The 26,905-nt window shown below is 42.5% G+C and overlaps 1 protein-coding gene and 1 pseudogene across 3 annotated transcripts in view; one reads left to right on the top strand and one right to left on the bottom strand.

The window, feature by feature from the left end:
* tncb (tenascin Cb) overlaps positions 1-21,676 on the bottom strand; it is an 83,786-nt gene extending 62,110 nt beyond the window's left edge. For all 3 annotated transcript variants that reach the window (XM_088336839.1, XM_088336838.1, XM_088336842.1), the window contains exon 1: positions 21,351-21,676. The gene's annotated coding sequence lies outside the window, so the exon portion shown is untranslated. The remainder of the gene's footprint in view (positions 1-21,350) is intronic.
* Positions 6,435-6,577, top strand: LOC148366409 (U2 spliceosomal RNA; annotated as a pseudogene).
* Positions 21,677-26,905: the final 5,229 nt, after the last annotated feature.

Consider the following 26,905-nt stretch of genomic DNA (forward strand, 5'->3'; position numbering starts at 1 on the left):
GGGTTCCAGGAAGAATTGACGCCTGCCTGTTCGACTTTCATGCCTGCCTGCCCGACTCCCGTGCCGATTGCCTGCTATTCCGTCTCCCCTGCGTGCCAGCCCGACTCCGACTCCGCTGCCCGTCGGGCCGACTCCGACTCCGCTGCCTGCCAGCCCGACTCCGCTCCTCCTGTTTTGCCGGTTCTGATTTTGACTCTCTCATGTCTTGTCTGTTCTGATTTTGACTCTCTCATGTCTTGTCTGTTCTGATTTTGACTCTCTTATGTCTTGTCTGTTTTGATTTTGACCCTCTCATGTCTTGCCTGTTCTGATTCCGCCTGTCCTGTCTGAATCGCCACTTCTGAACCTGAACCCCTGAGCCTGACTCTTCTGAATCTGACCCCCCTGAGCCTGACTCTTCTGAATCTGACCCCCCTCAGTGCGACTCTTCTGCATCTGACCGTCCTGAGTGCGACTCTTCTGCATCTGACCGTCCTGAGTGCGACTCTTCTGCATCGGCCTGTCCTGAGTGCGACTCTTCTGCATCGGCCTGTCCTGAGTGCGACTCTTCTGCATCGGCCTGTCCTGAGTGCGACTCTTCTGCATCGGCCTGACCTGAGTGCGACTCTTCTGCATCGGCCTGACCTGAGTGCGACTCTTCTGCATCGGCCTGACCTGAGTGCGACTCTTCTGCATCGGCCTGTCCTGAGTGCGACTCTTCTGCATCGGCCTGTCCTGAGTGCGACTCTTCTGCATCGGCCTGTCCTGTTTACCTGTTCTGATTTTGCCTGTCCTGTTTATTTGTCCTGTTCTCGTCGGTTCTGCCTTTGCCTGTCATCCCCTGTCCAGTTGGCCACCAGACCCCCCCTGCCGAGCGCCGATTCCGATCCGCCCGACGCAGATGGCGCCTGCCTCTCCCCGTTCCTGCGTGTTCGGAGGAGGGAGCAGGGTTGCCCCAATCGCGATCGTCAACATTCCGGGGCGCGAGGTAGTAATTTTTTCTTTTTTGGGACCTCGGGAGCTGTCCCTTAAGAGGGGGGCTCTGTCACGGTCGCCATGACGACCAGTATGCCATGCCCCCGAACTCAAGCTGAAGCAGATCAGCTGATTGCTGTTCTGCTATTTAAGGCTGGATTTTGGGTTTGGCGGGTGCTGGTTCATTACTCATTATTCACAATCCCGTTCTGTTATGCCTTGTCCTGTTTTAGTCTGTTATGCCTTGTCCTGTTGAGTTCGTGCCGGAGGAACTCTGTGTTGTTCTGTTTTGCCCCGGAGTATTGGGCGACTTTTATTTTATTAAATAAAACCTATGGATCGTCAACGCATTTGAGTTCTCCCTTCATGCCTCCTGCCTCCGTTCTGGTCCGGTCACCTTCCACGCCACCACGTCTCGTGACAGTTTTAAACTTTTTGGGACTTATTTGGGATTTACATGTAAATCAATGATGAAACTCAAATAATGTCTTATTCTGGTTCTGGATAATGCTATCACGATGGTAAATAGACCTCACTCATAACAGGAATTTCTTAGAACCTTGATTGACCAATGCATCAATTTGCTCGATTTTTATGTTGCTGCCTAATGAATAAAATTATGACTCACAACACGTGGTAAGCTTTCTCTCCTGGCTTTGATCCCTTTGATCTCCGGCAAAACGAACATAAAATGTGACTGAAACAAAATGAAAATAAATCCAAATTGCTTGCCGACATCATTTTTGCCGTTCCATGTATTCCGTTACTCCCCAAGCCTGCACAAAATTTACTCATTTTATTCATATTTAGTTTCTTTTGTCTTTTATTAGCATATTTGGTATTCGAGTATTCCAAAAGTAATTGAAAGTAATCAAGTTAAAGTAACCCTACCCAACCCTGCCTAGCAAACACCGGATCGTGGGCGCAGCCCTTCTTCTTTCCTCTAATAAAACTTGTGAGAAACGTAACGCATTTGGGTCCTGTTTCCGTTCTGGTCCTGACAATTCTATTCTAATTGAAATGAGTGGCTGAGATTTTATGTACTTCAAGAAAAAGAAATTGTCTGATATTTTGCATTTTTAGAGAAAAACGATTTACCGTATTTTCCGCACTATAAGGCGTACATAAAAGCCTTTATTTTTTTCAAAAGCTGACCATGCGCTTTATAATACAGTGCGCCTTATATATGGATCAATATTAAGTCGCAAAGTCTTGCAACTAAAGCAAGCAGCCGCCGACTAGATTTTCCCCCGAAGGCGAAGTCGTCTGCGGTGTATGCTGGGATTTATATACCGGCGTTTCATTTCCTAACCAATGTGTCAATCATCATTTGAATCAGTCGCTATTGGCTAAAGTTATTCGGAAGTAAATGGGGCGGATCCTTTTTATCATTTACAGGCTCGCATAGGCTAAAGGCGCAAAACAAAGCCTGCAATTGGCTGAAAAAGATGAATGTGAATCACACGTTGGTTGGGTTGCACTACGGCATAGAGAAAACATGTTTTATTATTCTGTATTTGTAAATATTTAACTCTCCTGGAATTACTACACTCATGGTTGTAGGAAGACCATGGTTACGTATCATTAATGAACGTGAAGGCTGCAAGAGAACTTAGGTGAGCTATGCGGCTTTATATTTTCCCAGTATCTTGTTTTAGAACGATCTTGATGTTTCTGTGATGAGTCTATTTTTAAACTAAATTCAATTCAAAGTGTTTATTGTCATATGCACAGTAAAGAACCCCGTTTCCCTGCACAATAAAATTCTTACTTTGCTGTCCACACAGTTGCCAGCAAAAAATAAAATGGAAACTAAGAAATGTTTGTTTGGTGACATCGTATTGACACCGCATTCGCATGTGTCTACGACACGTATTTGCTTCTTTGCAAGCTTTCGGAATGTTAAGGGGGTAATACGTTTGACTGAACCATCTGACTGTTTTGTCGACGCTCCCGTTGTAGCGCCTTATAATCCGGTGCGCCTTATGTATGGAAAATGTCGGACAAAAGACTATTTTTTGGGGGTGCGCCCTATAACCCGGTGCGCCTTATAGTGTGGAAAATACGCTAATTATTCGATGAATGAATTAATTTATTGTAAGGAAAAGTTCATATATGATCAAGGCTACTGGGCATGTTCTGTTCCCATTATAATTGATGGGCTTGCCAACGCGTTATCACGATAAAGATGATGACAAGTCCCATCCAACCGAAGCTACACTCATCGTCTCTCAGCTCGGACCCCTTTGGGTCTGATGACACAGATAGCTGTGGAGTAGTGGGGGGGAGTGTGTTTATAGCTGATAAGACCGTGGAGCTAAGATATCGAGCAGGAGGAACACTATATAGAAAGATACAGCCAAGGCTTAGGCTCTAATCAGCCTTCGAGCTTGGCAGAGTGATCGAGAATGTCGGCAAACATTTCTCGCAGCATTCCCAAAAACAATTTCCCATGGCAAAACCAATTTTGACTTTGACAGTAAGATCAGGAGACAAAGGAAGTAAAAGCATGACAGTGCTCACCAGGTCAACCGTGCAGCAATCCAAGCTCAATCCCGTTAGTATCGTATTGTTATTTTGGATGACTCGTTGTGAGGGCCATCAATTTTCTTTATGGGTTTTTCCCTGCAGTGCCTCCGTTTTCCGCTTCTGTTCGCACCGGGTCCAGATGGAGAGGTGGGATGCAAGTCATTGTTCGTTAGCTTTTTAACATTACAGGATCCTACTTTATTAGTCTGTCTTGTGTGGAGGTTTGGCAGACGTATGCGTAGCATTTATAGATCCACCTGCTGTTTCGTCTATGTATTTGTAATTAGTTGAATCATTTTCCAGGCACTCCTTTTCTCTAACTTTTCCGTTCCATTGTAATTATTTCAATTACTTTTGGATTACTCCAAAATCAAATATGCTAATAAAAGACAAAATAAACTAAATATGAATAAAATTGTGACTCACAACACGTGGTAAGCTTTCTCTCCTGGCTTTGATCTCTTTGATCTCCGGCAAAACGAACATAAAATGCGACAGAAACAAAATGAAAATAAATCCAAACAGCTTGCCAACATCATTTTTGCCGTTCCATGTACAGTGGAACCTCGGTTCTCGACCATAATCCGTTCCAGAACCCTGTTCGAAAACTGATTTGGTCGATCACCGAAAATTGTTTTTGCCATTAAAAATAATGTAAAATGGTTTTAATCCGTTCCAACACCCTGAATGTTTAACATGAATGTAAACATGAAGCTAACCCAGGCTAATCGTACGTTCAAGTTAGCGTAATCTTCCATACGAAAGATTACGCTAACATGAACGTTTAAAAATAAAAAAAGGATTATGAATAGGATTTCTTACTTTTGTGGTGGGCGTTGGGGAGAGAAAAATACTCAAAAGTTTTTCAACCTCTTCCAAAACTTGCGGCAGTTGCTTGCTTATAGCGCTAACTTCCTTAGCCGCATCACTCGATTTCACAGCTTCCTTATTCTTTACTATCGTACTGATCGTAGATTTAGCCATGCTGTATTCACTAGCAAGACCGGAAATTCGTACACCTCTTTCATATTTAGCTATTATGTCTTTCCTAAAGGCAATAGTTGGACGAACAACTTGTCTTCTTTCACCTGTCCTGCTTGCACCGACCTTCTTCGGAGGCATAATTAGGGGCTAAAACACTTGTACGCCGCTCAGCATCGCACCCTAGCGTACCGGCGTTCGAACTCCGATTATTTGACCGAACAGCGAAGCAAGAATTTCTCGAAATTTTGGGTCGAACACCGATTCGTCCGAACTGAGAGGCGTTCGAAAACCGAGGTTCCACTGTATTCCGTTATTCCCCAAGCCTGCACAAAATGTAGTAATTTTATTCATATTTAGTTTCTTTTGTCTTTTATTAGCATATTTTGTATTCGAGGAACCCAAAAGTAATTGAAAGTAATCATGTCAAAGTAACCCTACCGAACCCTGGAAACAAGGTAATGAAGTACAGCAAATATGTTTTTTTTTTGCATTATTGCACATTATTTATACATCAGCAATGGTCACTTCAACCTCAAAACCAGGCTTAATGCTGATTGAGGTGATCTGCTTGACGGTTACAGACACACTATGAAGATAGATCAGGCGTTTGTGAATCCGCACTTGGAACCGATCTCAAGTTTTGGAACCGCAGGAAGTCCTGTGGTGGTGATGGGCAGGGTTTCGGTTGGCATATGGACTGGTACCTTCACGTTCAGGTTATTTTCTTGTACGCAACAAATCAAGTCAGCACAAACTTTCTAGAGAGACGAGAGATTTAGGCTGTTGAGGGTGATGTAAAATCCAATATTTCCTGACAAACTTATCCGGAAGAAAATCACACAATCGTCTGTATACCAAGACAAGTACCAGAAACATGTTAGACTAGGGGCAGTTTCTGGTAGAAGTCTTTGATGTAAATGGTCTAAGACTTGTCTAAACACACCCAAAGGCATTCCATAACAGAATACCATAGATTCCGGACTATAAGCCGCTACCTTTTTCCCAAATGTTCAACCCTGCGGCTTATTCAGTGATGCGGCCAATTAATGTATTTTTTCTAACAGCCGCCGCTCGAGGACAGAAGGTAAGATTTAGACCGGTGGAATATATGCGCCGAGGAAGACTGCAACTTCTTGACTTGTGCAGAAATTTAATTAGCGTAAACATACCCTCATCATGCAAAATGCAAAAAGAAAGGCACATGACGCAGCTTTCTAGCTAAATGCAATCAAGCAGTCCGATCAAGAAGGAAACTGCACGTAAACTTTACTCTGCGAGCGTACTGCTAGCGTGTTTTTGAATGAAGGCGAGCGTGGGACGACGTCTATATGACAAAGTTTCTTTCCCATACTGGGGAAGACGACTTTAATGACGTCAGTTATAAGGAAGAAGATGAGCACGGTTTACCAAGATATTTACAAGTATCGTATTTTTTTTAACGGACCTGTTTCCTTGTGTTGTGAGCGTGTTACTAGTAGCGTTTTGCTACCCTTCACAGACACGGTTTGGGATGAAAGTTATAATATTATTATTAAAGCTTTGAAAACTCTCTCGGTGTACCATCTTTCTTTGTAAATATGTGTAACCATGTATAATATGTATTTGCAACTGTATATTTTTGTAATGTATTTATTTCAGAGACTTATTCTGATATGTTTTCCACGGGCGAATCAAAAAGAAGGGGAGAATACAACGGGGGCTGAGGGGAAGTGGAGTAAAGGTGAGACGTGTTTGTGGACGCAGCGGACAATAGTGGATATATATTTTTCCCACCCTTACCTTTGGAAATATACATTTTTTTTCCTTGGACTATTTTCAACGGGACCCGGACTCTGCAGGTCTGCGTCATATCTTAAGTACTGGTATCATTACACGTACAATTTGCCGGCTGTTGTCATTGGACTGTGTACTTAGCTTGACTGTGAGATTCTAAATGAGTCGTCATGTGGCTGTGTTACAGTTGCTATATACTTACACTGCCCCTAGCGACAGTCGGGCTTGGCCTATTGGTCCTTTGATTTTTGCATCTTGGAGATGGAATATGAGCTTGCTCTGTCCACTCCACGCATCGGCCTGGTATTGCAGTACCTCCGGGAACGGTGCATTCGCAATGATCGCAGCAAGGCTTTGGGGCTAGGACCTTAGCTTGGCCTTTTGGCTGAGAGTAAGTGTCCCGGCTCCTAGGCTTTGTAGCGTATTATGAACTGACCGATAACGGATAATGGATAATGAATAACGAAGATAGATCAATAACCCTTAAAAACCCCAAAAACCCCCTTTTGGCTGAGAGTAAGTGTACCGGCTCCTAGGCTTTGTAGCGTATTATGAACTGACCGATAACGGATAATGGATAATGAATAACGAAGATAGAACAATAACCCTTAAAAACCCCTCAGTTACAATTGCGGGACTCAAAGTCGGGTTTGGGTTAATTTCGTGATTGTGTTACATGTATTAATGTGGGCGCATGCGGCTTATATGCAGGTGCGGCTCGTGTAAGTACAAAAGCGGTTATCCTCTTAAAAAGTGGTGGGTGCGGCTTATAATCAGGTGCGCTCTATAGATAGATAGATAGATAGATAGATAGATAGATAGATACTTTATTCATCCCCGTAGGGAAATTCACACTTCCAGCAGTCTACGCCGTTGTTTATTAACAGATTAACATGATGCCCTAAGGGTGCTTGTAGCGGAGTGGATGACGTCACGCTAGTCCAAAAGTTTGACATCCCTGCGGCAGATGGAAATCTTTTCTTTGTGAAAATCCAGGGATACACCACCTCGTGTTAGCAAGTCTGCCTCCTCTCCGATTCCCCCCGGCTTTCGTGTCTCTGTTTAGCGGCGTTGAAGCCGGATAGCTCCGGGTAGCTCCAGGTGGCTACACGTTAGCGTCCGGAATGCTAAACGTGAGCCACGTTTCCGCAAAACACAGCAACTGCGCTCCCTGTGCGCTTCGACGTTATAGTCCGGAATTTACGGTAATCACTTTCACTAATTCTGGAGTGTTCCCGACAAACGTTTTGAGGTTCTAAGTACACGAAGTACAGTTGATAGAGATCTTCAAAATTAAATTCCCGGGGAAAAAAATCAATACACTGCAAACTATAAGAAACAGATTCAATGTGTCGCATTGTTTTTAGCGTATTTAACAAAACACAAACTCCTCACTTCCTATATAATCTTGCCAGAGTTTTTCTCTTTCCTCCGGGAAAGCGATGAGCGAGTTGGCAGTGGTACCGGGACATCTGTTAGCCCTTGTTGGTGATGAAAGCCCGAAGCATGTTGCGTGTCCCTATTGGGAGTGTCATGTATTCAGACACTTGTATGAGTCTAATGTACCTTGTGCCTCAGGTCAGCTGCTCATTGGCTACTCCTATTTATTGTTTTTTTCGTTTTTACATTTTTTACCCAATGGAAGTTCTTTGCCCCTTTCCAAAGCAGCAACATCCTTCCAAGCCCCCTGCGGTATATACTACTACTGTGTGAGGTTACCACGGGAGGTACAGTATCACAGTTAGGAGAGTGACATATGTAATCATCTATTGGCTGGCTCCAATGGCAGGCACACCAGTACAAAGCAATCCTGAATACAAGTGCTTGAAGACTTCCACTCTTTTTACTTTACACATTAGCGTTAGAGGAAGATTACAAGCCATCTGGGATGCTTTCAATGCAGAGATACATTTTTAGATTGCAAGGCGAGCATCTCCGTCAGACGATAGGAAATTATGGGCACTCTAGTAAGCTCAATAAAAACGAAATGGGATCAGTTTCATTTGGAGCATATTCATAGCAATACTTGATCGATGATTTGATCAGAAGATGGAGCAAAAGCCTTTTTTTAAAATGTTTTTCTATCTGTTCTGTGATTGACTGACAATATTTAAATCCACACTCCAAAAATAATGATATGACTACATTAGAGTAGTGCAATCGATTGAAATCTAATCATGATTTGGATGATTACCTTTTCTTAATTACCAAAGTGGAATAAACATAGAAAACGGTATTCAGTATCACATTTTTTTTTTTTTAGAAACAAATTTTAGTAGTTGTAAAATACCAATGCTACTTACCATTAATTGTGCATTAGATACATTATAATCCCCTTGGAATCTTCCAAAAAAATACTGCTACCCGTGACCGACGATCATCGGAACGTGGATGTCATGATTACCCAAGTGGAGCCACCTGGGGTAATCATGTGGCGCGCTGGAATGTGCTTCCTGATTGGTTAATGCTCCCTTTTTAAACGCGTTACGCGGAGAACTCTTGGTCAGAGGATTACTTCTGTACCCCGTAAGACTCTCCCGATTACATGTGCCTTCTTGTTTACCTGATTCTGCCTGCCTGCCTCCGATCCGACCTGCCTCCGATTCGACCTGCTTTCGTCCCACGCTACGATCTTCTCTTCAGTCCTGGTAAACTCGACCTGCCTTCGTCCCACGCTACGATTGATCACGTCTCCCGCTAACCCTTACGCTTCCCCAAATAAAGAATTGTACGAACGCTCTGGGGTCTCCTGCTCTGTTCTGGTCTTCCCTGACAGTGGATGCAAGCACTGCTCTCTCTCTTAATAAAAACTGAATAAAACTAACGCTATTGGGTCCTGTCTCCAGTCCTGTTTTGTGACAGTTGTTGACATATAAAGGTATAGCCATTCTTTGTAAACATCTGGCCCAAGAGCAGTCGTGTTTACACCAATGGTATAGTCCACGTGAAAAATTCCCAACAACCGCCCAATACATTCAACAGAATGTAAAGATTTTCTTTTTTGAGATTGACCTGACCTCATCATTTACGTCCGTCCACAATCACGAGTCTTCATGAATATTAACAATTACTGTTTGTGCTCCATCACCAGTCAAGGAGCTAAGTGGGGTTAAAACCGCCCTCTCATCGAGCTTTGTAGGGCACGGGGCACAGGGAGCTAACAGCTGTGCAAACAATGGCCTATTTCCCACTTCAAGTTATGCTGAGTGTCGAGGTCTGACAGTGCCTACTTACATGTGGATCCAACTCATCCAAAAAGACCACCTATGAATGGTCAGTGCTCATGTGGTTAGGAAATGATAACAACCATGAGCAGAGTCATGAGATTAAGTATTGTATTGTATTGTATTGTATTTAGTTATTCATCCAGTATAAACCATAATTCAGATTCAGATCTACTTTATTGTCATTCTAGTACACGTGTATACAGAACGAAATGTCGATGCATCTGACCCCCACAGTTTCCTTGAATGTACAGATATAAATAAAGTCGTATTGTAATTGGCTACGTATAGTATTTTACCATAGTGCCGATAGTGCAAGAAGAGTAGCTAACCAGATGTGCAAAATGGGCAGTCAGGTTAACAAGTCAGGTACACAGTAACATTAACACTGTAACAATAACGCTGTAATTACCATAGTGCAGAGAGCAATGTGCAATGAGTGGCAAGCTATAAAAACTGCCAGTAGTGCAAAAAGTCAGATTAGCAGCCGCTTAGATTTAAGTTAACTATATGTTTGTTTGACCATTTAACAGTCTAATGGCCAGTGGGACTAGACTATTGCGGAGCCTGGTGGTCCTGCACCGCACACTGCAGAACCTCTTCCCAGAGGCTAGCAGTGTGAACAGTCCATGATGGGGGTGAGAGGGGTCCCCGGTAATGTTCTTAGCATGGGATAGGCAGCGCTTCTGGCCAATGTCCTGAATGGAGGGAAGTGTAGTCCCAATTATTTTCTCTGCTGTCCTCGTTACCCTCCTCACACTACCCCAGTCGGTAGCGCTGCAGCCTCCACACCACACAGAGATACAGCTGGTCAGGATACTCTCTATGGTGCCCCTGTAGAATGTGATGAGGGAGGGTGGGGGCAGGTGGGCTCTCCTCATCCTCCGCAGGAAGTACAGGCGCTGCTGTGCCCTCTTAACCAGTGATGCAGTGTTCACGGACCAGGTGAGTTTGTTTGTAATGTGCACCCCTAGGAACTTGATACTGCTGACAACCTCCACAGCCTTGTTGTTGATGCAAAGTGGGGCATGGTTGGGCTGGTTTTTCCTAAAGTCGACAATGATCTCTTTAGTTTTGTCAACATTCAGGACCAGGCTGTTGTCCTTATAAACATGATGTTTATAAGAAAGCATTTGACACGTGAACACTCAATGATGATAAAATCATAGATTTAAAAGAATAAAAAGGATAGAGTAAAAACGATATTGTAGTGTATAATACAAGGTAATTATATAGAATAGTTTAAAAAGAAAGAATATGTAAATAACAAGACTAGAGTAGAATAGGTCGGAAGAACGCCGTTGGCATAATAATACTGTACGTAATAAATCAATTCCCGTTGAACATACGAATAGCGGAAGGGTAAAAACTCTCTTTAAGACGTGAAGTCTTGCTCGCAATGGCGCCAAGACAGCGACCTGACGGCAGGTAATCAAAGTACCTGAGAGCAGGGTGACTGGGATCGTCTATAATTTTTAGTGTCCGTTTTCTAGTTCCATCGATGTCGATACTTTGCAGGGACGGGAGGCCAGTACCCATTATTTCCTCTGCCGTCCTCACTACTGATTCCATCTTTGACAATTCTTTCTGATTGACGCGACCAAACCAAACTGTGATTGACTTAGTTTAAACTGATTCAATGATAGCACGATAAAATTGACTAGAATGGAATGACGGACTCCGAATGATTTGAGTTGACGAAGGAAGTAGAGCTTTTGTCTGGCTGACTTTAGATTATCAGTAGCATTGACAGTCCATGTGAGGTCAGCTGACAAGTAAGTACCCAGGAACTTAAATGAATGGACCAGTTCCACCTCACTACCATTAATTGACAGTGGCACATGCGGGGAGGCTTAGTACGGAAATCTATTATCATCTCCTTAGTTTTACCTACATTCAATAACAGATTACTCTCATGACACCAGGTGGAAAGTGGATCAATTTCTGCTCGGTATTCAGTTTCGCCTCCATTTGAAATAAAGCCAATAACCGTGGTGTCGTGTGCATATTTAGCGAATAGTGAATGGTCAGAATTGGGTTGACAATCATGTGTGAATAGGGAAAACAAAGTTGGAGACAATGGACAGCCATGAGGCAAGGTTCATATGGGTGCTTGATATCCTTGAATGTATGAATTTTATTACTGTGTTTTTAAGGTTTGTAAAGCTCTTTAATTTGGGGGGAATTGCTTGCACATGCTAAAATTTTTTGACATGTTCATCAACAAGTTTGCTTAAAAATGAAGCTCACACTGCTCTCTGGTGGCTTCGTGTTGACATTGCCTTGTGATTAACGGCAGCTGGCATTATTTTCTATGCCTTGTTCTATGAAGGGTGATTGAACCCTATGGGTTGCGTACAACAGGATAGGTTTATGCTACATCTTAACAGGGCACTATGAAATGTGTTAGATGCAAGTATTATGTATCAATTCTGGATATTTATTATGGGTGTGGCGCCCTACTATTTAAACCCAGTCCTGTCACTCTCCTTTTGTCAGCCCGTCAATTAACTTCTGTCCCGCAAGACGTGGGTTTCGACACAGTCCTGGTCGTGTTGGTATTTCCTGTCCGGTATTGTTCCCGTTAGTTTTTCCTGTTTAATTTCGGTTTCCAGTTTTGTTTCCATCTATTTTTGTCCTGTTTATTATTTTCTCCAGTTTTCGTTCCCGTCTAGTTTGTCCTGCTTATTTTCGATATCCTGATTCATTATCCATCCTGTCTGTCTCGCCCTGTCCGGTATCGACCCCATCCGTCCGATATCAACTCGGGCAATTGGAATCGATCTCCTCGGTCTCTGGCTTCCTGTCTTTCCACACCAGACCGCTGCCTAACTTGCATGACTCCCCTTTTCTCATAAAATAAAAGGCTTGTGTGGGAACGTCACATGTTTGGGTCCTGATCCTGTTCTGGTTCTGACAAAAACAGGGTAATTTATACTTAAACCAAGAAAAAAATATATCTAGCATATGGTAGATGGGTTTCTTCATTTTAAAGTATGTTTTTTTTCTAATCTAGGTAGAAAATGTTCCTCGAAAAGAACATTATAATATACAGTGTGTTAGGTAAGATTATTTCATTTATATTTTTTATACCTATAACAAGGAATCTCTGCAAATAAATCTCAATTAATTGGTTCAAACAATTAGTCATTTGTTTTAGTGTTTTGGTGAATATTTTAATCAAGATTAATTGTCTTATCTAGCAGATGGTTACCTCATTTTAAGGATTGTTGTCCTAACTGAGTGGACGATACTTCTCAAAATGTGAAAATGAATCCACCATCTGCTAGATCAGATAATAGTTTTTAATTGAAATATGTTTTTCCTATTATTAGAGAAATAAGAAAATGTACTAAAATTTTTCTAAAATCAAAAGTCTGTGTGTTTTTGTATTGTGATTCTTGTTAAAAAACATACGATATTTTAAAATAAAGAAAATCATCAACATTTTCCAGTTTATGTTTTAAATTATTACTTTTTGCACTGCACACTGAACTTACAATTATTAGCAAGCTTCTTTCTTATATGTGGAGATCCTAATTGTACACAATTAGCATCCAGGACATAATACTCTAGGGTCATTTGAGTATTTTCCCCATGAATTCCTGCTAACTAACTAACTAACTGACAAACTGACCGACCGAAACCGGCCCACCCACCCACCGACCAATGTTCCCTGTAATTTTCCTCACGGGTCTGAGCGTTCACACAAAGTCGGTGAGCAACGCTTGAAACAACAGTGAGCAACTGTAATCCCAAGTGTGGCAAGATAATTCATTATCAAACATGTCCAAAACTTGACATCAAGTTACATTTTGCTGAGTTTCCGGCAATGAAAAACTATTTTTCTCTTTTGAAGGAATTGACTCATGTGCTATTGCAAAGGTTGTACGGCCTACAAACGTCGTTTGTTTTTACAATTCTTTCACAAGATATCCATTTCTTTTTATTTCCTGATATATATTGTCGCATAATATTAATATTTTTGTTTTTTTCTACTTTTTTAAAAATTCCTTTAAAAAAAATCTCATTGTGTTTATTTTTTCCTAGCTGTTACTTTTTTCTTTTTGTTCTCTATTTACTTTTTTTCCTACATTTCTTTCTTTTCTTTTTTTCTGGCTTTTTTCTGAAATTTTCCTTCTTTTTTCTCTTCATTTTGTTTCTTTTTTCCTCAGATTTTCACTACTTTTTCATTTTGGTATTTTTTTCTTTTTTGTTCTATTCCCCCCATTCATTCATTCGGCGATCACATCACCGGAAACATCGGGCACTAAAAAGTTCTTGCAAAACCTATGCATTGCATTAGTGTATTGTCCGTTTGTTGTTTTGTCCTCTTTTGGGATCTCCCAAATAAGTGTTTGATGAGCATCCCTTTTTTGTTTTATTGTTCTTTTTAGAACATATTGCAGCCATAAAATATATATGTTCCTCTATGATTTCAGAAAGCATTTTGTGCATAATTTTACAGAATATTTGGTCATGTTGGGATTAAAGAAGCAAAAACAACCTTAAGAGCCGTTTAGGACCCAAAAGAACCGGTTCCTTTTAGTGAGCCGAGCCGAAGAAGCCGGTTCTCGACAAACTCTACTAACTTTACCCAACTTCGTTCTACTTCGACTCGACTTCAAAATACCGCATTTAGGACACGTCAGGGGAACCCGTGTATTTTTACCTTCATGCACTGTCACTTTGACTTAAGTTGCTTCTTAATTAGTAATTTTGAGCCCTGATTTTTGTGCGCTGGCTAGATTTTCTTGTGCGCTGAGAATGTGCGAGCACGCGCGCAGCTTAGAGGGAACACTGCCACCGATCCATCGACCGACTCACTCACTCACTCACTCACTCACTCACTCACTCACTCACTCACTCACTCCAAACACGGGCAGATAAAAGTGAATTCTGGCAAATGAAATGGCAATGAAAAAAAAAAGTAATGGATACATTGCTCACGGCCGTGGCGATCTAATTTTCTTTTTCAATTATTGGTTGTCTCACACCACTCAAGTGAGTTCCGTAGCATATGACACATGACTGATCCATTTTTTGCACACTCATTAGCATTCAGTGTCGAATCATAATCCATTCTGGCCAATGTAGAAGCAGCCCTGCGAAATTATGCACAGTAGTTTTGGACCTCTCAAAATATTCTAAAAAACTTAATGAATTACAAACTTTGACCTTTACTGCAGACAATGATCATAATCAATATCTGCTGGCGAGGATGGTCACAGATTCAACGTACCATATATTCCACACTATAAGGCGCACTGGATTATAAGGGTCACCCCCAAAGAATGGTCTTTTGTCATATATTTCCTGTATAAGGCGCTCTGAACTATAAGGCACATTGAGTTGAAACTATAGTAAGAGCTACTGTATTTATTCAATGGAATATATGAGTGGAATGATTCCACAGTCGGAAAAAGCTGTTGACCATAATTGCATTACAATGTCTCAGGGCAGTAAGAGTGCCAAAACCTAACCACTACATCAAGAGTGACCCAGATGACATAAGAAAAGGCATTCAATGTCAGGGTTGCCATGGCGCCCAATTGGCCCCGCCCGTGTGGCGCCAGCTTGTTGACAGATTGGCTCCCTGTCAGTATGTAAACTCCTGTCAGTCCCCTTTTGTCAGACCGTCTCTGTTTTTACACGGCAAGCCCTTTTTTGCCTGTCTCGTTTTTTTGCTCCTGTTTGTCTCCCGCTACGATCTGTTTTGATCTCTACCACGTCTGTTCTCCTGTCCCGAATAACGATCAGTTTTTGATCTCGACCACGTCTACTCTCCCCTCCTGGTTTTCGACTTGTTTCCGATCCGGACCACGTTTTTGCTCTCTATCCCGGCTACTGACCCGTTTTTTACGTTGCTGACACCGCCATCGCTTGCCACGGAAGTCCCACTTCCGCGTTCAGCGCAATCACCAGATCAGGGGGTGGCAGTAGCTCAGGACGTAGAGCGCTCGTCTTGGGATCAAGGGATCCCAGTTCGAATCCCGGCTCGTCCGTGTTACATGTTGAAGTGTCCTTGGGTAAGACACTGAACCCCTAATACCCCCAATAAGCAGGTTAGCGCCTTACGTGGTTGCAAAGCCGCTATTGGGAAATGTGGAGCACATTGTAAAGCGCTTTGGGAAGTCATTGACTTGAAAAGCGCTATATAAATGCAGATCATTTCATTTTTCATTTCATCGTGTGCAATATTTTCCAATAAAACTGAGAGAAACGTTACGCGAGTGGGTCCTGTTTCCCTTCTGGTCCTGACATTCGACTTTATCTCATTATCACACTCTTTTTACTCATGAGGCCAGAAACAAATGTAAGAGAATGGAGCAAACCAAATGTGGGCCTGATGTGTAATTAATAGCAAAAAAGCGTGGTTTGGTGTATGTGATGATGAATCTGAATTTGAGTTTTTTATATTTTTAAGGACGACTTTCCGTTTTCTCTGTTCTCTCATGTTCGTTTCTGGCACGGAGTAAAAATAATTTCATAATGAGATAAAATTGGATGCCCTTTTTTGTATGCTATCTGTTTCACTGGTGGCCTAGTAGTTAGGTTTCAGCACTCTCATCGCTACTTTGATTCCCGTGGAAATGTTTTTCTATTTTTGGCCGGAGGCGTTTCTCAATTAATCAATCATTGCATGAATACGGTAGAATACCGTAAATCCTGGTGTAGCATCGCACACGGATAAATATTGTATGCGACTCCGATTTCATCTTTATATAAAGCACACCAGGTAATAAGACAGACTTTCAAATTCCTGGCCAAATTGTGTTTTTTACGTGTGCCTTATAATACAGAAAATAATGTATTTAATGTACAGTGGAACCTCGGTTTTCGAACGCCTCTCAGTTCGAACGAATCGGAGTCCGACCAAAAATTTCGAGAAATTCTTGCTTCGCTGTTCGGTCAAAATATCGGAGTTCGAACGCCGGTAATGTGTGAGTGCGTACGTTCATGTTATCGTAATCTTTCGTACGAAAGATTACGATAACGCCAACGTATGATTAGCCTGGGTTAGCTTTATGTTTACGTTAACCATTCAAGGTAAACATTCAGGGTGTTGGAATGGAGCCCAACATTCAGTGTGTTGGAACGGAGCCCCCTTTCCAATGAACCGCTCACCACTTGTTGTGGAGACCCGGGTGCTAAATGAATTGTAAACGACCTGATTTTTTTATTTTTACACGTTCGTGTTACGTTTGCGTTATCGTAATCTTCCGCACGAAAGATTACGATAACGCAAACGTACGATTAGCCTGGGTTAGCTTTATGTTTACATTTTACATTCAAGGTAAACATTCAGGGTGTTGGAACGGATTAAAACGATTTACCGTATTTTCCGCACTATAAGGCGCACCTAAAAGCCTTTATTTTTTTCAAAAGCTGACCATGCGCCTTATAATACAGTGCGCCTTATTTATGGATCAGTATTAAGTTGCAAAGTCTTGCAACTAACTTGCAGCCGCCGACTACATTTTCCCCCGAACGCCAAGTAGTCCGCGGTGTATGCTGGGATTTATTTACCGGCGTTTCATTGGCTAACCAATGTGTCAATCATTATTGGAATCGATTACTATTGGCTACAGTTATTCGGAGGTCAAGGGGCAGATCATTTTTATCATTTACAGACTGGCATAGGCTTAAGCAGCAAAACAAAGCCTGCAATTGGCCGAAAAAGATGAATGTGAATAGCATTTTGGGTTGACGGCATAGAGAAAGCATTTTTTACCATTCTGTATTTGTAAATATTTTATTCTCCTGGATTTACTAAACTCACGGATATAAGAGGATCATGGTTGCACATTATTATTGAACACAACGACTTCGGTGAGCTACTCCGGCTATATATTTTCCCTGTATCTTGTTTCAGAGTGAACTCGATGTTTCTGTGTTAAGTGGTGCAGATAATGGATGGAATGGAGTGTCTATTTTTAGATTAAACTCAATTCCAAGTGTTTATTGTCATATGCACAGTAAAGTTGTGAGCGAAAAAGGAAATAGAAACTAAGGAATGGTTGGTATTTCTTGAATCCCAAGACTTTAACCTTCCGAATGATATTTGGAACGATGCATTTGAGTGACATCGTACGGACACCGCAGCCGCACGTGTTCTCGACACGTATTTGCTTCTTTGCAAGCTTTCGGAATGTTAAGGGGGTAATACGTTTGACTGAACTATCTGACTGTTCCCATTGTAGCGCCTTATAATCCGGTGCGTTTTATGTATGGAAAATATAGGACCAAAAACTATTTTTTCGGGGTGCGCCCTATAACCCGGTGCGCCTTATAGTGCGGAAAATACGGTACATTATTTTTAATGGGAAAAATGATTTCGGTGATCGAACAAATCGGTTCTGGAACGGATTATGGTCGAGAACGGAGGTTCCACTGTATATACTTTCTAATCCAACCTACTTCCCCGCTTGCAATCTACCTACAGGGATATAATAACCAGCTAAAGATGCTGATGCAGGTTTTGGAGCTACAGAATCACACCGAAAGAGCCCTCAGTGATTGGGTGAGTGCGTGAGTGTATGTGAAGCTGCCAGTTTATAGCCTGCAGTGTCGATGCTGAAGACCTGAGAGAGGAACCGAGAGGCAGCATCTAATGTAAAGCAGCTGTCTGTTTCCTGGGTTACAAAAGCCCACTGTCTGCTGCCATCTACCATAAAGTTTACATCTGGACCTACTCTGGCGAACAAGCACCACACACGAGCCCAACACCTACGGCGGCAGCCCCTGATATTTCCTTAACCACAGCTCCACATCCGCACATTTAAGACCATAGGCAGCTTATTCATCTCTGAAAACGTCATCTTTGTGACAATCGGACAAGATCTAAAACAGGGGTTGGAAAACTTTTCTAGTCATTAGGAAGAAAAAAAAAAGAAAATTCATACTAGATATCATAAAAATAACAATAAGTAATAATAACAATGTTTTTGGATACATCTACATGTAATATTTCATAAATTTTTGTTGACAAAAATAACTTGGTTTTGAAACAGTAAGAATTAAAGCAAAGTAATATATTAGGTCCCCGTTTTTAAGCACTAAATTTGATAATATGCATCAGAAGACTATTAACTGTCATGATTACCGATGGGAATCACCTGCGCCCGCTCTTTTGGCGCCTACCGCTGCGGGCTCTGATTGGCTCCCTGTCCCTACTTAAACCCAGTCCTGTTGTCAGTCCGTCTGCGAACGTCAGTGAACACTAGGCAAGCCTTTTTTTGACCCTGACTCCCACTTGTCCCGTTTTTTGCTCCCGTCTGTTACCGGCTTCAATCCTGATCACGTCTGCTCTCCCGTCCCGGCTTTCGACCTCTTTTTGTCACCAACTACGTCTTCTCTCCTATTCTGGCTTACGACTCGCTTGCGACCTTGACCACGTTTTTGCTCTCCTGTCCAGGCTACCGACCCGCTTTTTCCGTCCCTGACACCGCCATCGCTCGCCACAGAAGATCCACTTCCGCGGTCGGAGCTCAACCTGAGTACCAGAGCGACTTGCTTCCCGCGTCCAGCAAACACCGGATTGTGGGCGCAGCCCTTTCTCTTCCTTCCAATTAAAACCTTGTGAGAAACGCAATGCAAGTGGGTCCTGTTTCCGTTCTCGTCTTGACACATACACAGTGTTTGAATTTTAATTCGAGCATAAGAGCAATATGGATAGGGAAATATCAAGATCTCTGCTCCCGGCTTCAACCCTGATCACGTCTGCTCTCCCGTCCCGGCTTTCGACCTCTTTTTGTCCCCAACTACGTCTTCTCTCCTATTCTGGCTTACGACTCGCTTCTGACCTCGACCCCGATTTTGCTCTCCTGTCCCGGCTACCGACCCCCTTTTTCCGTCCCTGACACCACCATCGCTCGCCACGGAAGATCCACTTCCGCGGTCGGAGCACAACCTGAGTACCAGAGCGACTTGCTTCCCGCGTCCAGCGAACATCGGATCGTGGGCGCAGCCCTTTTTCTGTCTTCCAATAAAACTGAGAGAAACGTACCGCAAGTGGGTCCTGTTTCCGTTCTGGTTGTGACATTACCACATTTATGAACAAACAACGGTTAAACAATGATTTTCACGACTGGCATAAAATGCATTAACTGGATTATTTTAACAATTGACTGAATGCAGTTTTACACCTGCACCAAATCATCATGCTATACAAACACAAGTGGGAGCCATGAAATAGTATATATTTTGCCTTAATTGAAATTAATAAAAAAGAAATATATATAAAAAAAACGTTTTAACAGTGAATAGGCAATAAAATTAGATTACCGTATTTTCCACACTATAAAGCGCACCCCAAAGCCTTTATTTTTTTTAAAAGCTGACCATGCGCCTTATAATACAGTGCGCCTTATGTATGGATCAATATTAAGTCGCAAAGTCTTGGAACTAAGGCAAGCAGCCGCCGACTAGATTTTCCCCCGAAGGCGAATTAGTCCGTGGTGTATGCTCGGATTTATATACCGGCGTTTTATTTCCTAACCAATGTGTCAATCATCATTTGAATGAGTCACTATTGGCTAAAGTTATTCGGAGGTAAAGGGGGCGGGTCCTTTTTATCATTTACAGGCTCGCATAGGCTAAAGGGGCGTAACAAAGCCTGCAATTTGCCGAAAAAGATGAATGTGAATCACACGTTTTTACTATTCTGTATTTGTAAATATTTGACTCTCCTGGATTTACTACACTCACGGTTTTAAGAAGACCATGGTTACGTATCATTATTGAACGTGATGGCTGCAAGAGAAATTAGGTGAGCTATGCGGCTTTATATTTTCCCGGTATATACGATTTTGATGTTTCTGTGATGAGTCTATTTTTAAACTAAATTCAATTCAAAGTGTTTATTGTCATATGCACAGTAAAGAACCCCGTTTCCCTGCACAATAACATTCTTACTTTGCTGTCCACACAGTTGCCAGCAAAAATAAAATGGAAACTAAGAAATTATATTTGGATCGATGCATTTGAGTGATTGGTGACATCGTACTGACACTGTTTCCGTACATGTCTGAGACACGTATTTGCTTCTTTGCAAGCTTTCGGAATGTTAAAGGGGTAATAAGTTGGACTGAACTATCTGACTGTTTTGTCGACGTTCCCATTGTAGCGCCTTATAATCCGGTGCGCCTTATGTATGAAAAATATAGGACCAAAATCTATTCTTTGGCCGTGCGCCCTATAACCTGGTGCGCCTTATAGTGCGGAAAATACGGTACATCAGATTAAACTACTAGACTGGCCCTTCTAAAGATAAGAATGAATCCAGAGGAACCATTTGGTTTGGATTTATTGAAAAAAAAATCATAATTTTTTAATAGAAAGGTCTTGCTTGCTTGTTCATTTTTGACCCACTCAGAAAGGTATTGTGGTCCAGATGATCATCCAATGAGAGGGCTGTATGTTTGCTACACCTATGCTTCTTGAAAAAATATATATGATACCCAAAATGTCACTGGGGACAAGGTTTCACCTAAAACACCACTTTTATTAGTATTACTTTTTTACCATTATATGTATGTATCATCATTTTATTTTTACTATGATATTTGCCTTGCCAGATTAAAAAGCCTGCGAGCCATAGTTTGCCAAGCCCTGATGTCAAAAAGTACGTTCATTTTTTTCCCCCTGTTCCTACTACAATAGTCATGCATGGTTAGTCAAACAAGTGGCCAATTAGCCCATAATTGACAGAACACAAAATCCATTACGATCAATTACGCTCTCATGAAGGAACAGAGAAAGATCAGTAATCGTTCCTTTTTTTTTGTTGAAAAATGCATGTACATACTCTCTGTATGATCTCACTCAAACGATTCAATAAGTCAATCATGACTGCTTCTTATCCAGGTAGATAAACCAACTTACCCCCTTGCACAACGCCCACCGGCTCCTCACTGATTTCACCCAAGCAGTCAAAAAACAGCTTATCGGCCGAGCCTCTCAGAGCAATGACAGCTTTGTCATCATCTCCACTCTTTGAGTGTTTGCTGGAGTCTACCAAGAAAACCGGCTGATGTTGTGCAGCCGGTGAGAAAAAAAACAGAAAGACGGAGGGCGAGAGAGCTCCAGACTGTCTGAACTAGAAACGGAGAGAGAGAGAGAATCGCCTCTTGCTTAAACAGAGGACCCTCTGCAGTCAGACTCCACTCCCACTTACTGCTCTCTTAGACGTCCCCCTACCCATTCAAACTCTTCACAGCATTGTGACTGAAAGCAAAAGAGCTCAAATCGGGATGCCTCAAGGCTGGGAGGAGAGAGAGGGAGAGAGAGAGAAAGAGAGAGAGGTATTATAAGGGAGAGAGACTTAGGTAGGGGTGAAAATGAGGAGATGGATGGGGGTGGCCGGTTGCCTGTCCATTAGCAGTGAGCCAATAGTAAGTGAAATAAGAGGGAGCACACACACGCATCATTAACATAGTGCGTAAGGAAATTCTGGAGCAAAACTAGATCCATTCTCACCAGGACATGCTTAGTAGTGACTGTACACTGCAAATTATACATTCTTACCCCACTGGGAGATCATTTTTCTCGTTTGAGGTGTATTTATTTTCTTATTAATTAGTTTATTTTTTCTTAAAATAAATGAGAAAAAGCATCCTGGAATCTGAGAACTCTATAGCAGCCCACCTTGTGGGTTTCTCTGCGGCTTTACTAGCTGATAATGGCCTTCTTTTGCGTCACACCCAAACGTCCGAGGACTATGCAAAAAGATTGACCAGCAAAGCATCTGAGGCTACTTCTAGTTGCTCATAGTTTTCCAGAGTAGCTGGTCTTTCTACTTTCCCAAGGCCTGGCTCACTTAGGTCTTTGGGAAGTAACCCAGGTCTGCAGTCCTTGTTGCCAAAACCACTACCAATTTTGTTTGCCTTAGGCTTGACCGACATCTTCATTGCCTTCTCAGCTCTCCACCTCCTTTCGGTTCTCGCTTCAACCCCAGCTGATGACACATTCCTGTCCTTGTAATACCTATGCTTCAGAGCCTGTCCTTTGTGTGCCACTGAAGGGTGTTTCTTGTCCCATACAGTGCAGTTCTGGTAAGGCTGCGGGAAGGTCTCGGCCACTTCAGAAGAAAACCACAAATCTTACTTTTGAAAGACTCCACAGTTGTTAGGAAGACTGAGAAGACAAGCAGAGGCTACAAGACTCTGGGCAGAAGGGAGTGCTGGTGGATTTAGGCTTTAGAACTACCACGCAAGCCAGACTTGTCTACCTTGGCGAGCCACGCTTCCAGTTGTTCACCAGACTCCTAGATGACCGCAGAGTCTCACAGAGTTGCATCAAAGAGCCTTCCCAGGCTCTTGATTGGTTGCTCTGAGATTGTTGGGTTCCTGTTCCAGACATCCTACTCTTCAGAACCATTGACTTTGACTTGAAGAGCTTTGAGCTCATCCTTGCCCCTGTAATAAGTCTCTCCAAGCCCTGCACCTGCTCTCTGTGACATATGTTGTGGTGATGATAAGGTCATACATGCAGACTACCATACCTTGACATGTAGTGGTCAAATAAAACACCCAGTTCATTAAAAAAGGTTCTTTGAGACTTTTTGTGATTTAGGGCTATGCAAAAAAATAATACTTGACTTGACAAGTGGCCACTCATACCAATTCTGACATCGGCACTCACTTGCTCACTTCTTAATTTGAACTGTTTGTTTGGTTGGATGCCTTAACCACTAGGGTCATAGGGGGACCATTTCCTGTGGCGTGTCTTGGGCAAGTACAGCCTGGTGGCGCTCATCCCTCTCCAGGCCAACAAATGTTTCCACCCGTTCTTGAACCAGGAACCCAACACGCGAATGTGCTAACCAATTCAATGCAGAAACACTTATTTTAACTGACTTTTCTTTCATGTCTGATTTTTACTTCATGCAGCATCTTGATCAAAGCTTTCCTTGTTCTCAATAAAAAGTCCTAAGTGTCGATTTAAAGCTAGATTTTTCTTTCTTCTTGCCACCGGCTTTTCTGGTTTCAATAGCATGTTGACAAATGGCGCTGCTCTGTAAGTGATGATCTATGCTGAGTGTGTGTGTTTAGTGTGAGCGCGAGCATGTATGCGTGATGAAGGTTTCATCGTGGATGAGTAGCGCTTTTCTCAGCCGGGGAAATGATCCTCATCTTGTTGCTGAGAGCGGCTGTCGCCAGCCAGCCAGAAAGGATTCTCTCTTATCCCGCATACAGCACACGGCACGTAAGAAGCACAGCTTTTGGATGATCAAAATTGAATCCAATGACTTAAGGGATACTGAATTTAGTTCAGCCACCAACACCCTGGGGAGAGGTTGAATATCTATACTTGGGGGCAGGGGGGGAAAGGAGGCGGGGTAGTATTGTGTTTAATGGATTTCGGCTGCAATTATATCATTTAAATGATGATTTGAAAGCTTGCTTATGGAGAGCACCTGTCTTAAAAGAGTGTCAGTGAAGAGTCCATGCATCACACCATCTGTTCTTCTTCTCACCTTCCGGTTGCTATCTCTTTTTCTCTCTCTCTTTCCTCTGTCCTTCTTTTACAGCATGGATGAGCGTGGGAGTGTTCTACCTCCCTGTTTATAAAAGCACACCTGGATGTTTGCACAAGTCAACAACAGATCTTTTTTCAATGTTGAAGATTCAGGGAAAATTCGATGAGCTGAATCCAGATATCCCATTTGTTTGATGAGAGACTCCTGACTGTGAGATAAGGGTTTAATATTGTCATTAAAAATATATACGATATGGCTTGCCCAGAGTGCATCAGAATTCCGACTCTGTCAGTAGATGTTTTTTCATCAATAGTTGTATTTAGATCAGAATTTGTGGTTCTGGAAATTTCTGAATTTTCTTTTAATGTTTTGGAGGATTTCAAAAGAACCCCCGTCGTTTGAACAATTGACACAATGGTGACCTGAAATTTATGTTTACTTATCTTTATCAATGTCCAATGAAATTCAAGATATCTCCATCCGGGCCCCGGTGCTATGGAATGCCCTGCCCCCGGAGATAAGATCTGCAACCTCAATGGAAGTTTTTAAATCAAGGCTTAAGACACACTTCTATTCCAAAGCTTATGATTGATGCCCACCTCATATTCTGTATTGTCCTGTCTTTTTCTGACTGCCTGCCTAGTGGTGATACGAAGGAGAAGGACGACTTGAGATGAGTCAGCGGACCAGCGTTTGACCTGAAGCATGTGAACGCCTGCATGGACCAGCTGGCAGAGATGGGAAGCTGCGTCGTGGCCGTCATAGACTTTCTGGACTAGTTTACATGCTGGGGGCGTCACTGCTGTCATGCACTTTCCGGACAAATTTTCAACATGTTACCTAGTGTTTACTATGTTTGTGTACTGTAATGCTAAATGTAATTCTCCCTGGTCATCCTGAAAGGAGGATACCACTTGTGAGGTCCCTTCTCAAGGTTTCTCTTTTTCCTCACGCTGAGGTTTTGAGTTTCTTGCCCGCGTGTTGGTTTAAGATCAGGTAATTGTGTCATTGTAATCCTGTGCAGTCCTTTGAGACATTTTTGTGATTAAGGGCTATATAAATCAATTTGACTTGACTATACTTGTCCACTTTTCAGGTTACAGCAATCAATGTTTCAATTGGGTAACCAATAAACAGTGGGCCCTCGAGATACGAGCTACTTTAGTTATGAGAACTAATTACGGGAAATTCAAGATATCTTTCAAGCAACATACGAGAGAAAATCAGAGACAGTTTACTGCTAGCATCAGCTTGTCTTTGAGAATTGCGGTGGAACCAAACACCGGGTAGCAGGACCCAAGGCAAGGAGCTCATAAAGTTGGTGTTTGTGTTATGATTGCCGATTCAGAGCATCTGCGACTGCTTAATTGGCGCCAACATCCCGGACAGCTGATTGGCTGATGTACTCCTTTCAAACCCCCGACTTCCAAGAGATCCCTGTCAGATCGTTATGCGAACCGTTGCTCCCAGCTCGGCAAGCTCTTACATCAGACTCTGTTCCTGTCCTGTTTTTCTCTGCCTGATCCTCATTGCCAACCTGTTTCTGGACTTGACTCTGCCCCCTCCTGCCTGCCCGTTATCCGATCTGTTTTGCCCCGCTACCTGCCTGCCTCCTGTAGCCAACCTCGTTTCCGAACTTGACACCACCCTTGCTCTCCAGTTCTGGCTAACGACTTGTAATTCCTGCCTGTCTTCGACCCTCCTCGCTAGACACGGAAGTGCCACTTCTTATCTCCTGCTCCCCTTGTCCGTCAGCCATCGGATCGTGGAAGCAAGCTCTGCCCTCCCTCTTTATTAATAAAAACTAAGAAAATGAGCGCTATTGGGGCCTGCGTCCATTTCTGGTCTGTGACAATTTGATAACAAACTCATTCACAAAGTAACAAAAAAAACAGGCAAAAACAACAATACAACTGTCAGAAGCAAAAAACAAACCTCAGAAAACAGGATTGTGGAAAACAAAAGTAGCAAAAAAAAATCACCTGACAATGAGTGCTGTCAAAAATGTCATTATTAAGGGTGAGGCTAATTGGGGACAGGTGTGGGGTAACATAATTACAAACCCATTAGGGACCCTCTGGTGGACTGAGGTGTGCCATACCCTATCACTTGTCCCAGTAAGCGTATGCATTTCTCCCTTTACAGACCTGATCCTGCGATGGTTGTGTTTTTTATTATCTTGCTCTCTTGTGCTCCCTCACTCCTCCACCACAACGCATACATCTGTTAGCAACCATCCTCCATGTAAGTACTCATAATAAACTTTGTCAACATAATCATGTTCATCTTAAAACTGTAATTGTATCTTTTACTACTAATTGAATGTGCTTTTAGTGATCAGAAGGATTTGTTTTTTTGCTATTTAGGGTTAACATGGATGATTCCGTAGAGGTGGGTACAGATTAACTGGTTGTAAGGTTTTTTGCTTTTAGCATAATTTATTTGGGACACGAGAAAATCCAGCTCGATCCAAGAAGAATTCCTCTTGTACGAAGTGGAGCCTCTCCTTTTTTTAGGACAAACATTTTTTTATTTTTAAAGTCTTACCAAGGATGAGTATTGATAAAAATGAGAAGATAATGCAACAAAAATGTAATTTAATTTTTTTTGGGTCACACTGATATTTTTCCCCCAAAATTGTCAGGACCAGAACGGAGACAGGACCCACTTGCGTTACGTTTCTCTCAGTTTTATTGGAAGAAAGGAAAGGGTTGCACCCACGATCCAGGGATCGCTAGACGCGGGAAGCAGGTCGTTCGTGGGACTTCCGCGGCGACCGATGGCAGTGTCGGGAACGGAGAAAACGGGTCAGTAGCCGGGATAGAAGAGCAAAAACGTGGTCGGGATCGGAAACAAGTCGGAAGCCAGGAGAGGTAAGTAGACATGGACGAGATCAAAAACTGATTGTTATTGGGGACGTGAGAACAGATGTGGTCGAGATCAAAACAGTTCGTAATTC

Source organism: Urocampus carinirostris, chromosome 5 (genome assembly GCF_059441175.1).
Source record: "Urocampus carinirostris isolate Australia breed hairy pipefish chromosome 5, RoL_Ucar_1.0, whole genome shotgun sequence".
Lineage (NCBI taxonomy): Eukaryota > Metazoa > Chordata > Actinopteri > Syngnathiformes > Syngnathidae > Urocampus > Urocampus carinirostris.